Consider the following 14744-nt stretch of genomic DNA (forward strand, 5'->3'; position numbering starts at 1 on the left):
TCACAGCCGGATGTGATACAGCCTGGATTCGAACCGGGGTCTGTAGTGACGCCTCTTGCACTGAGACGCAGTGCCTTAGACCGCTGCGCCTCTCGGGAGCAGATTAGCGAGCTGGATAGATGAACTGACCTGTCTTTTTTTTAGAGCTCAATACAACACAATACAAGCTGTTACCAACGAAGAAACAAACTCAAGAGTCAAAACAGGTGAGGATTTATATAGAGCCCTGGATCTGGGAGTGGTTTATATAGAGCCCTGGATCTGGGAGGGGTTTATATAGAGCCCTGGATCTGGGAGTGGTTTATATAGAGCCCTGGATCTGGGAGGGGTTTATATAGAGCCCTGGATCTGGGAGTGGTTTATATAGAGCCCTGGATCTGGGAGAGGTTTATATAGAGCCCTGGATCTGGGAGGGGTTTATATAGAGCCCTGGATCTGGGAGGGGTTTATATAGAGCCCTGGATCTGGGAGGGGTTTATATAGAGCCCTGGATCTGGGAGGGGTTTATATAGAGCCCTGGATCTGGGAGTGGTTTATATAGAGCCCTGGATCTGGGAGGGGTTTATATAGAGCCCTGGATCTGGGAGTGGTTTATATAGAGCCCTGGATCTGGGAGAGGTTTATATAGAGCCCTGGATCTGGGAGGGGTTTATATAGAGCCCTGGATCTGGGAGGGGTTTATATAGAGCCCTGGATCTGGGAGAGGTTTATATAGAGCCCTGGATCTGGGAGGGGTTTATATAGAGCCCTGGATCTGGGAGGGGTTTATATAGAGCCCTGGATCTGGGAGGGGTTTATATAGAGCCCTGGACCGGGGTGGGAGCCCTGCCGGAGGGGTTTATATAGAGCCCTGGATCTGGGAGGGGTTTATATAGAGCCCTGGACCTGGGAGTGGTTTATATAGAGCCCTGGATCTGGGAGGGGTTTATATAGAGCCCTGGATCTGGGAGGGGTTTATATAGAGCCCTGGATCTGGGAGGGGTTTATATAGAGCCCTGGATCTGGGAGGGGTTTATATAGAGCCCTGGATCTGGGAGTGGTTTATATAGAGCCCTGGATCTGGGAGTGGTTTATATAGAGCCCTGGATCTGGGAGGGGTTTATATAGAGCCCTGGATCTGGGAGGGGTTTATATAGAGCCCTGGATCTGGGAGGGGTTTATATAGAGCCCTGGATCTGGGAGGGGTTTATATAGAGCCCTGGATCTGGGAGGGGTTTATATAGAGCCCTGGACCTGGGAGGGGTTTATATAGAGCCCTGGATCTGGGAGGGGTTTATATAGAGCCCTGGACCTGGGAGTGGTTTATATAGAGCCCTGGATCTGGGAGGGGTTTATATAGAGCCCTGGATCTGGGAGGGGTTTATATAGAGCCCTGGATCTGGGAGGGGTTTATATAGAGCCCTGGATCTGGGAGTGGTTTATATAGAGCCCTGGATCTGGGAGTGGTTTATATAGAGCCCTGGATCTGGGAGGGGTTTATATAGAGCCCTGGATCTGGGAGTGGTTTATATAGAGCCCTGGACCTGGGAGTGGTTTATATAGAGCCCTGGATCTGGGAGGGGTTTATATAGAGCCCTGGATCTGGGAGGGGTTTATATAGAGCCCTGGATCTGGGAGGGGTTTATATAGAGCCCTGGATCTGGGAGGGGTTTATATAGAGCCCTGGACCTGGGAGTGGTTTATATAGAGCCCTGGATCTGGGAGGGGTTTATATAGAGCCCTGGATCTGGGAGGGGTTTATATAGAGCCCTGGATCTGGGAGTGGTTTATATAGAGCCCTGGATCTGGGAGTGGTTTATATAGAGCCCTGGATCTGGGAGGGGTTTATATAGAGCCCTGGATCTGGGAGGGGTTTATATAGAGCCCTGGATCTGGGAGGGGTTTATATAGAGCCCTGGATCTGGGAGGGGTTTATATAGAGCCCTGGATCTGGGAGGGGTTTATATAGAGCCCTGGATCTGGGAGGGGTTTATATAGAGCCCTGGATCTGGGAGGGGTTTATATAGAGCCCTGGATCTGGGAGGGGTTTATATAGAGCCCTGGATCTGGGAGGGGTTTATATACAGCCCTGGATCTGGGAGGGGTTTATATACAGCCCTGGATCTGGGAGGGGTTTATATACAGCCCTGGATCTGGGAGGGGTTTATATAGAGCCCTGGATCTGGGAGGGGTTTATATAGAGCCCTGGACCTGGGAGGGGTTTATATAGAGCCCTGGATCTGGGAGGGGTTTATATAGAGCCCTGGATCTGGGAGGGGTTTATATAGAGCCCTGGATCTGGGAGGGGTTTATATAGAGCCCTGGATCTGGGAGGGGTTTATATAGAGCCCTGGATCTGGGAGGGGTTTATATAGAGCCCTGGATCTGGGAGGGGTTTATATAGAGCCCTGGATCTGGGAGGGGTTTATATAGAGCCCTGGACCTGGGAGGGGTTTATATAGAGCCCTGGATCTGGGAGGGGTTTATATAGAGCCCTGCATCTGGGAGTGTTTTATATAGAGCCCTGGATCTGGGAGGGGTTTATATAGAGCCCTGGATCTGGGAGGGGTTTATATAGAGCCCTGGATCTGGGAGGGGTTTATATAGAGCCCTGGATCTGGGAGGGGTTTATATAGAGCCCTGGATCTGGGAGTGGTTTATATAGAGCCCTGGATCTGTGTGCCTGCCTGCCCTTCTGGTCTTTTCCATTGTGGCCGTGCGTGTGTGTGCGTGTGCGTACTGGAGGTAAAGTCTGGTGACAGCAGCTGCTGCTTGTCAAAGCCCACCGCGGTTCCGTTGTAGCGTAGCGACCGAGCGGCCGGGCCCCGACTGCTGAGTAAGCGCTGCTGTTTTAAAGGCTGAATGAAAACCACTGCCACACTTTTGTTGTAGACGGCTGTTTGTGTAGCTCATTGTAGTCATACAGTTCATGCAGAGACAAAAGACCTGTGACCCCCCCCCCCCAGACCCCCGTTCCCCAGCTTCTACCCCGTCCCCAGACCCCCGTCCCCCAGCTTCTACCCCGTCCCCCAGCTTCTACCTCGTCCCCAGACCCCCATCTTCTACCCCGTCCCCAGACCCCCAGCTTGTACCCCGTCCCCCAGCTTCTACCTCGTCCCCAGACCCCCATCTTCTACCCCGTCCCCAGACCCCCAGCTTGTACCCCGTCCCCCAGCTTCTACCCCGTCCCCAGACCCCCAGCTTGTACCCCGTCCCCCAGTTTCTACCCTGTCCCCAGACCCCCAGCTTGTACCCCGTCCCCAGACCCCCAGCTTGTACCCCGTTCCCTAGCTTCTACCCCGTCCCCAGACCCCCAGCTTGTACCCCGTCCCCCAGTTTCCACCCCGTCCCCAGACCCCCAGCTTGTACCCCGTAATCTAGCTTCTACCCCGTTCCCCATCCTCTACCCTGACCCCATCCCCCACCTTTTAGTTGAATGAGGTGAATATATTTTAAATAAAACAGTTGGTAATATAAATAAATATACCGTTATAAAGTAATGATTTGTATTAATTGATGTCAGTAACAGTTGATGTAAAATACATTTGGCTGTCATGCTTATCGGTCTATATATATATATATATATATTAGTAATTTGGCATAATTTATTGGTGTTAAATTGGCCTGTGTATCTTTTTGGTTTAGTCATAGTTTTATTATTTATATAACACAGCTATCAACACAGCATACAGAGCGAGCCAAGTACTTCTATACCAGTGATCCATATAAACACATTGATATACCAGTGATCCATATAAACACATTGATATACCAGTGATCCATATAAACACATTGATATACCAGTGATCCATATAAACACATTGATATACCAGTGATTCATATAAACACATTGATACCCCAGTGATCCATATAAACACATTGATATACCAGTGATCCATATAAACACATTGATATACCAGTGATTCATATAAACACATTGATATACCAGTGATCCATATAAACACATTGATATACCAGTGATTCATATAAACACATTGATATACCAGTGATCCATATAAACACATTGATATACCAGTGATCCATATAAACACATTGATACCCCAGTGATCCATATAAACACATTGATACCCCAGTGATCCATATAAACACATTGATATACCAGTGATTCATTGGCGGCTAAAGAAATTAGCTCATGAAACTCCTAGCTTATAGGCTAGTTGCTAATTGCTAATTGCAGCAGTAGGCCTATAACTTCCATTGGTCTTTCACACTGAGGATTGGTGATTTATCGAAGTGGAGATTATTTATCTCCAAATAGCCTACTGTGAGGAACTATAGTTTCAATATATTATCATTCTCAATGGATGTTAAAAAAACAAACATTTTTTCTTCATTTCGGAGCAGCGGGCCAGGTACTTCTATGCAAAAACCCTCACAACGTTTATCAGGACAGAGAAACCAGACGACATGGAGCCACTACAAAACACCAGACCGATGAAAACACGTGACAAATCTCCTAAAAAACGATAGTTTATGAAATGAACCAAAAAGTGTAGCGGGTTCGTGAAACTCTGCAAACCAACGTGTTCCACTCTGAGAATGAGAAACGGTGAAAGGACTGTAATTAATACCTGCATTAACAGACATGAATGAAACCAAATGATGGGGATGAACAGTACATTTTCTAGTGGTGACGTAGTGGGGCAATTGATGTTTTATTTTTTAATTAAAACTTAAAGGCAAACGATTCACACAATGAAACGTTTTAATGCACAAGATTTGGCGGGAGACGGCAGAGCCGTTCTGGAGGGAGACTGGGCTTGTTTATCTCCCTCCCCTTCCTGTCTCGACATGTTTTTATTATTACTGAACACGCGTTATCTTCACACGGATATCTGAGATGTTTTTCACATGACGGCTGAACTCAGTAATCAGCTAGACCTACTGCTACACGCGCTCTGCCCAAATTACAGACTTCCCAAGCTGTTTTTTAAATAATTTATTTAAACAATCCACAGCTATTTTCATGCTTTCTGGTGAAATATTTTGAATTATTTTTATTTATTTCTGTACAAACTGGAGTAATTTTTATATATAATTTTGGCAAATATATTTTCCGTTTACTTCCCTATTAGACCCACCACTAAGGCATTTCTCTCCTTGTTCTATTGATTTACATAGCAACTTTATTTTTTGTTGTCCAGAAAGCGAAGCAACCCATCCTAGTTTTTGCATCTTTAGAGCTCCCTCTAAGTTTCTAACAGATTTTCTGATCTCTGTCACGTATGGAACTGCAATCTGGTTGATCTCCTCTCTCTACTAGAGCTCTGGTCTTGTCTCCTCAGCGATGACAGGCTGGCTGATCTCCTCTCTCCACTAGAGCTCTGGTCTTGTCTCCTCAGCGATGACAGGCTGGCTGTTCTCCTCTCTCTACTAGAGCTCTGGTCTTGTCTCCTCAGCGATGACAGGCTGGTTGATCTCCTCTCTCCACTAGAGCTCTGGTCTTGTCTCCTCAGCGATGACAGGCTGGTTGTTCTCCTCTCTCCACTAGAGCTCTGGTCTTGTCTCCTCAGCGATGACAGGCTGGTTGATCTCCTCTCTCTACTAGAGCTCTGGTCTTGTCTCCTCAGCGATGACAGGCTGGTTGATCTCCTCTCTCTACTAGAGCTCTGGTCTTGTCTCCTCAGCGATGACAGGCTGGTTGATCTCCTCTCTCTACTAGAGCTCTGGTCTTGTCTCCTCAGCGATGACAGGCTGGTTGATCTCCTCTCTCCACTAGAGCTCTGGTCTTGTCTCCTCAGCGATGACAGGCTGGTTGTTCTCCTCTCTCCACTAGAGCTCTGGTCTTGTCTCCTCAGCGATGACAGGCTGGTTGATCTCCTCTCTCTACTAGAGCTCTGGTCTTGTCTCCTCAGCGATGACAGGCTGGTTGATCTCCTCTCTCTACTAGAGCTCTGGTCTTGTCTCCTCAGCGATGACAGGCTGGTTGATCTCCTCTCTCTACTAGAGCTCTGGTCTTGTCTCCTCAGCGATGACAGGCTGGTTGATCTCCTCTCTCCACTAGAGCTCTGGTCTTGTCTCCTCAGCGATGACAGGCTGGTTGTTCTCCTCTCTCCACTAGAGCTCTGGTCTTGTCTCCTCAGCGATGACAGGCTGGTTGATCTCCTCTCTCCACTAGAGCTCTGGTCTTGTCTCCTCAGCGATGACAGGCTGGTTGATCTCCTCTCTCTACTAGAGCTCTGGTCTTGTCTCCTCAGCGATGACAGGCTGGCTGTTCTCCTCTCTCTACTAGAGCTCTGGTCTTGTCTCCTCAGCGATGACAGGCTGGTTGATCTCCTCTCTCCACTAGAGCTCTGGTCTTGTCTCCTCAGCGATGACAGGCTGGTTGTTCTCCTCTCTACTAGATGCCCTGCTGCCTCTGTTCTGCTGCTGCCTCTGTTCTGCTGCTGCCTCTGTTCTGCTGCTGCCTCTGTTCTGCTGCTGCCTCTGTTCTGCTGCTGCCTCTGTTCTGCTGCCGCCTCTGTTCTGTCAGGGAGGGAGGCCCCGCCGCCCTGTTCTGTGTACTGGCTACGGCATCTGAAAATGGACAAACTGTACTATTGCCGCTTTTAGTTGGGGCCCTCTTTTAGGCGAGTATATGGGCACACTGAAGCACGCTGATGCCTTTAGACAGCTATCTGCTGGAGCACTTCAAGGGTGGAGAGGAGGCCCCTGGGAGGGTGGAGAGGAGGCCCCTGGGAGGGTGGAGAGGAGGCCCCTGGGAGGGTGGAGAGGAGGCCCCTGGGAGGGTGGACTGGAGGCCCCTGGGAGGGTGGAGAGGAGGCCCCTGGGAGGGTGGAGAGGAGGCCCCTGGGAGGGTGGAGAGGAGGCCCCTGGGAGGGTGGAGAGGAGGCCCCTGGGAGGGTGTGCCTGTGGAGGCCCCTGGGAGGGTGGAGAGGAGGCCCCTGGGAGGGTGGAGAGGAGGCCCCTGGGAGGGTGGAGAGGAGGCCCCTGGGAGGGTGGACTGGAGGCCCCTGGGAGGGTGGAGAGGAGGCCCCTGGGAGGGTGGAGAGGAGGCCCCTGGGAGGGTGTGCCTGTGGAGGCCGGCGGTTTGGTCCTCAATTCTCTGACGGAGAAACATTTCTCAGAATACAGTCCAATTCTTAAAAGGGACACTTTTTGGGATTTCGTCAGTGATGCCCCCTTTTTTTATCTACATCCCCAGAGTCAGATTAACTTCTTATGTCTCTGTGTCCGGTATGAAGTAAGTTGGATGTAGTTTCGTGAGCCATACTCTTAACTAGCGTTAGCACAATGACTGGAAGTCTATGGGTAACGCTAGCATTTAAAGTTAAAATAAATAAGCCAAATAAATAAACAACACAAGGCCTATAGTCTATGGTGCCTACTCTGTGTTGTAGGACTGTTTTCTTGAGTAAATCTGAGCTTTAAAAAATAAAACCCACATTTCATTCTGTTTAAACAACACGATAATTTTACGCTGCTGCTCCTCTCTGTTCATCCTATATCTCTGTCTGTATATAGCCTCTCTGTTCATCCTATATATCTCTGTCTGTATATAGCCTCTCTGTTCATCCTATATATCTCTGTCTGTATATAGCCTCTCTGTTCACCCTATATATCTCTGTCTGTATATAGCCTCTCTGTTCATCCTATATATCTCTGTCTGTATATAGCCTCTCTGTTCATCCTATATATCTCTGTCTGTATATAGCCTCTCTGTTCATCCTATATATCTCTGTCTGTATATAGCATCTCTGTTCATCCTATATATCTCTGTCTGTATATAGCCTCTCTGTTCATCCTATATATCTCTGTCTGTATATAGCCTCTCTGTTCATCCTATATATCTCTGTCTGTATATAGCCTCTCTGTTCATCCTATATATCTCTGTCTGTATATAGCCTCTCTGTTCATCCTATATATCTCTGTCTGTATATAGCCTCTCTGTTCATCCTATATATCTCTGTCTGTATATAGCCTCTCTGTTCATCCTATATATCTCTGTCTGTATATAGCCTCTCTGTTCACCCTATATATCTCTGTCTGTATATAGCCTCTCTGTTCATCCTATACATCTGTCTGTATATAGCCTCTCTGTTCATCCTATATATCTCTGTCTGTATATAGCCTCTCTGTTCATCCTATATATCTCTGTCTGTATATAGCCTCTCTGTTCATCCTATATATCTCTGTCTGTATATAGCCTCTCTGTTCATCCTATATATCTCTGTCTGTATATAGCCTCTCTGTTCATCCTATATATCTCTGTCTGTATATAGCCTCTCTGTTCATCCTATATATCTCTGTCTGTATATAGCCTCTCTGTTCATCCTATATATCTCTGTCTGTATATAGCCTCTCTGTTCATCCTATATATCTCTGTCTGTATATAGCCTCTCTGTTCATCCTATATATATCTGTCTGTATATAGCCTCTCTGTTCATCCTATATATCTCTGTCTGTATATAGCCTCTCTGTTCATCCTATATATCTCTGTCTGTATATAGCCTCTCTGTTCATCCTATATATCTCTGTCTGTATATAGCCTCTCTGTTCATCCTATATATCTCTGTCTGTATATAGCCTCTCTGTTCATCCTATATATCTCTGTCTGTATATAGCCTCTCTGTTCATCCTATATATCTCTGTCTGTATATAGCCTCTCTGTTCATCCTATATATCTCTGTCTGTATATAGCCTCTCTGTTCATCCTATATATCTCTGTCTGTATATAGCCTCTCTGTTCATCCTATATATCTCTGTCTGTATATAGCCTCTCTGTTCATCCTATATATCTCTGTCTGTATATAGCCTCTCTGTTCATCCTATATATCTCTGTCTGTATATAGCCTCTCTGTTCATCCTATATATCTCTGTCTGTATATAGCCTCTCTGTTCATCCTATATATCTCTGTCTGTATATAGCCTCTCTGTTCATCCTATATATCTCTGTCTGTATATAGCCTCTCTGTTCATCCTATATATCTCTGTCTGTATATAGCCTCTCTGTTCATCCTATATATCTCTGTCTGTATATAGCCTCTCTGTTCATCCTATATATCTCTGTCTGTATATAGCCTCTCTGTTCACCCTATATATCTCTGTCTGTATATAGCCTCTCTGTTCATCCTATATATCTCTGTCTGTATATAGCCTCTCTGTTCATCCTATATATCTCTGTCTGTATATAGCCTCTCTGTTCATCCTATATATCTCTGTCTGTATATAGCCTCTCTGTTCATCCTATATATCTCTGTCTGTATATAGCCTCTCTGTTCATCCTATATATCTCTGTCTGTATATAGCCTCTCTGTTCATCCTATATATCTCTGTCTGTATATAGCCTCTCTCTCATCCTATATATCTCTGTCTGTATATAGCCTCTCTGTTCATCCTATATATCTGTCTGTATATAGCCTCTCTGCTGCTCCTCTCTGTTCACCCTATATATCTCTGTCTGTATATAGCCTCTCTGCTGCTGCTCTCTGTTTATCATATATACATAGTCACTTTAACCATATGTACATACTACCTCAATCAGCCTGACTAACCGGCTGTCTATAGCCTCTGTTTCCTGTCTATAGCCTCTGTTTCCTGTCTATAGCCTCGGTTTCCTGTCTATGGACTCGGTTTCCTGTCTATGGACTCGGTTTCCTGTCTATGGACTCGGTTTCCTGTCTATGGCCTCGGTTTCCTGTCTATGGCCTCGGTTTCCTGTCTATGGCCTCGGTTTCCTGTCTATGGCCTCGGTGCCCTGTCTATGGCCTCGGTGCCCTGTCTATGGCCTCGGTTTCCTGTCTATGGCCTCGGTTTCCTGTCTATGGCCTCGGTTTCCTGTCTATGGCCTCGGTGCCCTGTCTAGGGCCTCGGTTTCCTGTCTATAGGGCCTCGGTTTCCTGTCTATAGGGCCTCGGTGCCCTGTCTAGGGCCTCGGTTTCCTGTCTATAGGGCCTCGGTGCCCTGTCTCTAGGGCCTCGGTGCCCTGTCTATAGGGCCTCGGTGCCCTGTCTCTAGGGCCTCGGTGCCCTGTCTATAGGGCCTCGGTTTCCTGTCTAGGGCCTCGGTTTCCTGTCTAGGGCCTCGGTGCCCTGTCTGTATATAGGGCCTCTCTACTGTTGTTTTTTATTTCCTTACTATTGTTCACCTAATACCTTTTTTTAACTTAAAAATGGCACTGTTGGTTGTATATAGTAATTACCTGTTGAGGCGTTCAAGTGGATTTCACACAGTCGATTGCGATAAATTCCCCACGTCCATCTTGATTTATGAATGTAAGCATTATACTGTATGTTCTACACCTGTTGTATTCTGCGCACGTAACAAATCAAAATTCATATCTTTTTTTAATTGGTTCATTTCAAAATTCTAATCATAATTGGTTCGTTTTTGTTTTCTGAGGCCCAACCAGGAAACGAGTTCTGTGCTGTGATGGAATTGATCTAAAACCAGGAGGATTCTCCTCCATAGTTTTTTAAATTAAATCTCCCAGTTTGGGAACATTTAGTCTCGACGACGACGGTAAATTGACAGCGTTAGTAGTGTGTCGTCACGCTCGACGTGGTGACTTGCCAAACACCTCAAAATACGCTGACACATTTTTACGCTGACGTCGCCCCGGGGTAGCGGGAGAAAGACGGGAACAGCAATGAAACCACATGACGTCGTTTCCCCCCCTCAGCGTTCAAGCAGACCTTCACAGCTGATTTTTCTGACCGGTGTTTTTTTGTACTGGTTAATGTACGTACCCTGTGCTGCGTTTTGACTTGACCGCGTTACAGACCAAAACACGCCCTCTTGCTGAGAGACAAACGACGTGCTCATCTGGTCCTGAAGAAAGGCAACGGGATTCTGCGTTCATGAATCAACATGGACGTGGGGAATTTATCACACGCGACTGTGTGAAATCCACTTGGAGCGCCTCTCCAACTTGTAATAACTAACTAATAATAACTGACCTCACCTACTAACGAAATGACATCTATAACAGCATTTTATTTTTTTATTTGTTGGTTATTAGTCATTTCGGCCCCATGAGTTCATATCTCACGAACGCATTCAACTGGTATTTATGACTTCACTACTGGTAAATTCCCACCTCCCACGTGGTTACGAACACAACATCAGAGTGGAAACTCTAAGAGGTCCAACATAACAATTCTGTCACAACAGACAATGCCAGGAACATTGTGAATTCCATTTTAATTTCCCTGCTGTTCCCCCGAAACCAAACCATGACCCCAAAACCACTTTTAACTACTGAACCATGGATTTGGTGAACCCTGGAGCAGCTAGCCGGTATGACTTTACCGTTATGAACCCCCTGGAGCAGCTAGCCGGTATGACTTTACCGTTATGAACCCCCTGGAGCAGCTAGCCGGTATGACTTTACCGTTATGAACCCCCTGGAGCAGCTAGCCGGTATGACTTTACCGTTATGAACCCCCTGGAGCAGCTAGCCGGTATGACTTTACCGTTATGAACCCCCTGGAGCAGCTAGCCGGTATGACTTTACCGTTATGAACCCCCTGGAGCAGCTAGCCGGTATGACTTTACCGTTATGAACCCCCTGGAGCAGCTAGCCGGTATGACTTTACCGTTATGAACCCCCTGGAGCAGCTAGCCGGTATGACTTTACCGTTATGAACCCCCTGGAGCAGCTAGCCGGTATGACTTTACCGTTATGAACCCCCTGGAGCAGCTAGCCGGTATGACTTTACCGTTATGATCCCCCTGCTCCAGACCAGAACCTAGTATCGTGCACTACATGGGGAGTAGGGTGCACTAGGTGGGGAGTAGGGTGCACTAGGTGGGGAGTAGGGTGCACTACGTGGGGAGTAGGGTGCACTACGTGGGGAGTAGGGTGCACTACGTGGGGAGTAGGGTGCACTACGTGGGGAGTAGGGTGCACTAGGTGGGGAGTAGGGTGGACTACGTGGGGAGTAGGGTGGACTACGTGGGGAGTAGGGTGGACTACGTGGGGAGTAGGGTGGACTAGGTGGGGAGTAGGGTGCACTAGGTGGGGAGTAGGGTGGACTAGGTGGGGAGTAGGGTGGACTAGGTGGGGAGTAGGGTGGACTAGGTGGGGAGTAGGGTGGACTAGGTGGGGAGTAGGGTGGACTAGGTGGGGAGTAGGGTGCACTACGTGGGGAGTAGGGTGCACTACGTGGGGAGTAGGGTGCACTACGTGGGGAGTAGGGTGCACTGGGTGGGGAGTAGGGTGGACTAGGTGGGGAGTAGGGTGGACTAGGTGGGGAGTAGGGTGGACTAGGTGGGGAGTAGGGTGCACTACGTGGGGAGTAGGGTGCACTACGTGGGGAGTAGGGTGGACTACGTGGGGAGTAGGGTGCACTACGTGGGGAGTAGGGTGCACTAGGTGGGGAGTAGGGTGGGGAGTAGGGTGCACTAGGTGGGGAGTAGGGTGGACTACGTGGGGAGTAGGGTGCACTACGTGGGGAGTAGGGTGCACTAGGTGGGGAGTAGGGTGCACTAGGTGGGGAGTAGGGTGCACTAGGTGGGGAGTAGGGTGGACTAGGTGGGGAGTAGGGTGCACTAGGTGGGGAGTAGGGTGCACTACGTGTGGAGTAGGGTGCACTACGTGTGGAGTAGGGTGCACTACGTGTGGAGTAGGGTGCACTACGTGGGGAGTAGGGTGGACTAGGTGGGGAGTAGGGTGGACTAGGTGGGGAGTAGGGTGGACTAGGTGGGGAGTAGGGTGCACTACGTGGGGAGTAGGGTGGACTACGTGGGGAGTAGGGTGCACTACGTGGGGAGTAGGGTGCACTACGTGGGGAGTAGGGTGCACTACGTGGGGAGTAGGGTGGACTAGGTGGGGAGTAGGGTGGACTAGGTGGGGAGTAGGGTGCACTACGTGGGGAGTAGGGTGCACTACGTGGGGAGTAGGGTGCACTACGTGGGGAGTAGGGTGCACTAGGTGGGGAGTAGGGTGCACTAGGTGGGGAGTAGGGTGCACTAGGTGGGGAGTAGGGTGGACTAGGTGGGGAGTAGGGTGGACTAGGTGGGGAGTAGGGTGGACTAGGTGGGGAGTAGGGTGGACTAGGTGGGGAGTAGGGTGCACTACGTGGGGAGTAGGGTGCACTACGTGGGGAGTAGGGTGCACTACGTGGGGAGTAGGGTGCACTACGTGGGGAGTAGGGTGGACTAGGTGGGGAGTAGGGTGGACTAGGTGGGGAGTAGGGTGCACTAGGTGGGGAGTAGGGTGCACCTTATTAGGGAATAGAAACATGATCCAGTCCTGCTCCAGAGGCAGGACCCAGTAGTCGGGGCTCCCCCCCCAGAGGCAGGACCCAGTAGTCGGGGCTCCCCCAGTAACATGTTCCAGTCCTGGTCAGGAGCCCCAGAGGCAGGACCCAGTAGTCGGGGCTCCCCCAGTAACATGTTCCAGTCCTGGTCAGGAGCCCCAGAGGCAGGACCCAGTAGTCGGGGCTCCCCCAGTAACATGTTCCAGTCCTGGTCAGGAGCCCCAGAGGCAGGACCCAGTAGTCGGGGCTCCCCCAGTAACATGTTCCAGTCCTGGTCAGGAGCCCCAGAGGCAGGTCGGCGCTCCCCCCAGTAACACAAGGCCCTTGTGTGGTGTATATAGATGGACCTAACGTCTCCCCACTCTGCCTCTACAGGAAACCAGCCCATAGAAGACAGAACAGTGGATGGACCAGCGAGAGACAGACAGTGAAGAGGAAGGAGTATAAGATAAAGAGGGCTGGTCAACAGGTAAGAAGAACCTTTTTAGATATTTAACATCGTCGACATTTACATAATACACTGGTTTTAGAAATCTGTTGATGTCTAATCTACCAGGACTGACACTGACTGTCCTCTGTTTGAAAACCTCCTGAGCCAATAGATTCTCTGCTGTTGTGGACTGAACCGTTTTAGAGAGATTTGAAACCCTGACGTGATGTAGAAACGTGTTGTTCTCTGAACATGGTCTTACACAACAACAAGAACAACAACAACACAATGCTGCTACTATCTGGAGGTTTCCAGGGTAACACAAGTAGCCTTGGTCCTCCCCGGCGGCTCAGCCCGGTAGCCTTGGTCCCCCCCCCCGGCGGCTCAGCCCGGTAGCCTTGGTCCCCCCCCGGCGGCTCAGCCCGGTAGCCTTGGTCCCCCCCCGGCGGCTCAGCCCGGTAGCCTTGGTCCCCCCCCGGCTGCTCAGCCCGGTAGCCTCGGTCCCCCGGCGGCTCAGCTCTTGTGTTTTACCCTACATCGTTTCCCAGGCAGGCGAAGTGCCACAGCACGGCCCCCTGAGACAACATGGTGGGCTGCAATGTCAACACAACAAAAAGCGAGAATCTCAATTTAATTTCCTTGATTGAAAAAAATATATAAATAAAATGGTGTCCTTTTACCGCTGCCTCAAAACCCATTGGATGAGAAGATCAGAGGGGGGAGGGACATCTAACCTTCTCATCCAATGGGTTTTGAGAAGGTGGTGAGGAAAGAGAACGTGAGTAATCAAGGAAATGATATTTTAAAAAGAGGCCTACTTCCTTTTTTAATTGAGGAAATAGAACAGAGTTGACCTATTGAACTCTGGTGGGGGAACCAGTGGAGCGGGGCAGTGTGCCCAGACCAGGAAATTGGGTTGTTTTTACTGGCAGGAGTGAAACAGTTGATAGTCAGGCAGGGTTTTAGTCAGGACTGGGTCTCAGTAGCAGGGTTAAATCACCTCCTGCCCTAGACAGCCACAGCCGGGTCCCCAGCACAGAGTAGCTACTAGCTAGTTACATGTTAGCCTAGCTGTTCTGCAGGGTATCTACTAGCTAGTTACATGTTAGCCT

General features: G+C 49.1%; 1 protein-coding gene across 7 annotated transcripts in view; it reads left to right on the top strand.

Annotated features, from left to right (window-relative positions):
• Positions 1 to 14744, top strand: part of LOC106592806 (trinucleotide repeat-containing gene 6A protein) — a 72893-nt gene that overhangs the window by 11082 nt on the left and 47067 nt on the right. For 5 of the 7 annotated variants that reach the window (XM_082972988.1, XM_082972993.1, XM_082972991.1 and 2 more), the window contains exon 2: positions 13578 to 13671. The gene's annotated coding sequence lies outside the window, so the exon portion shown is untranslated. Of the gene's footprint in view, positions 1 to 144; positions 207 to 13577; positions 13672 to 14744 lie in introns of all 7 variants that reach the window. The other 2 variants (XM_082972989.1, XM_082972990.1) reach the window with 1 other exon arrangement.

The sequence above is a fragment of the Salmo salar genome, chromosome 03 (genome assembly GCF_965601325.2).
Source record: "Salmo salar chromosome 03, fSalSal1, whole genome shotgun sequence".
NCBI lineage: Eukaryota > Metazoa > Chordata > Actinopteri > Salmoniformes > Salmonidae > Salmo > Salmo salar.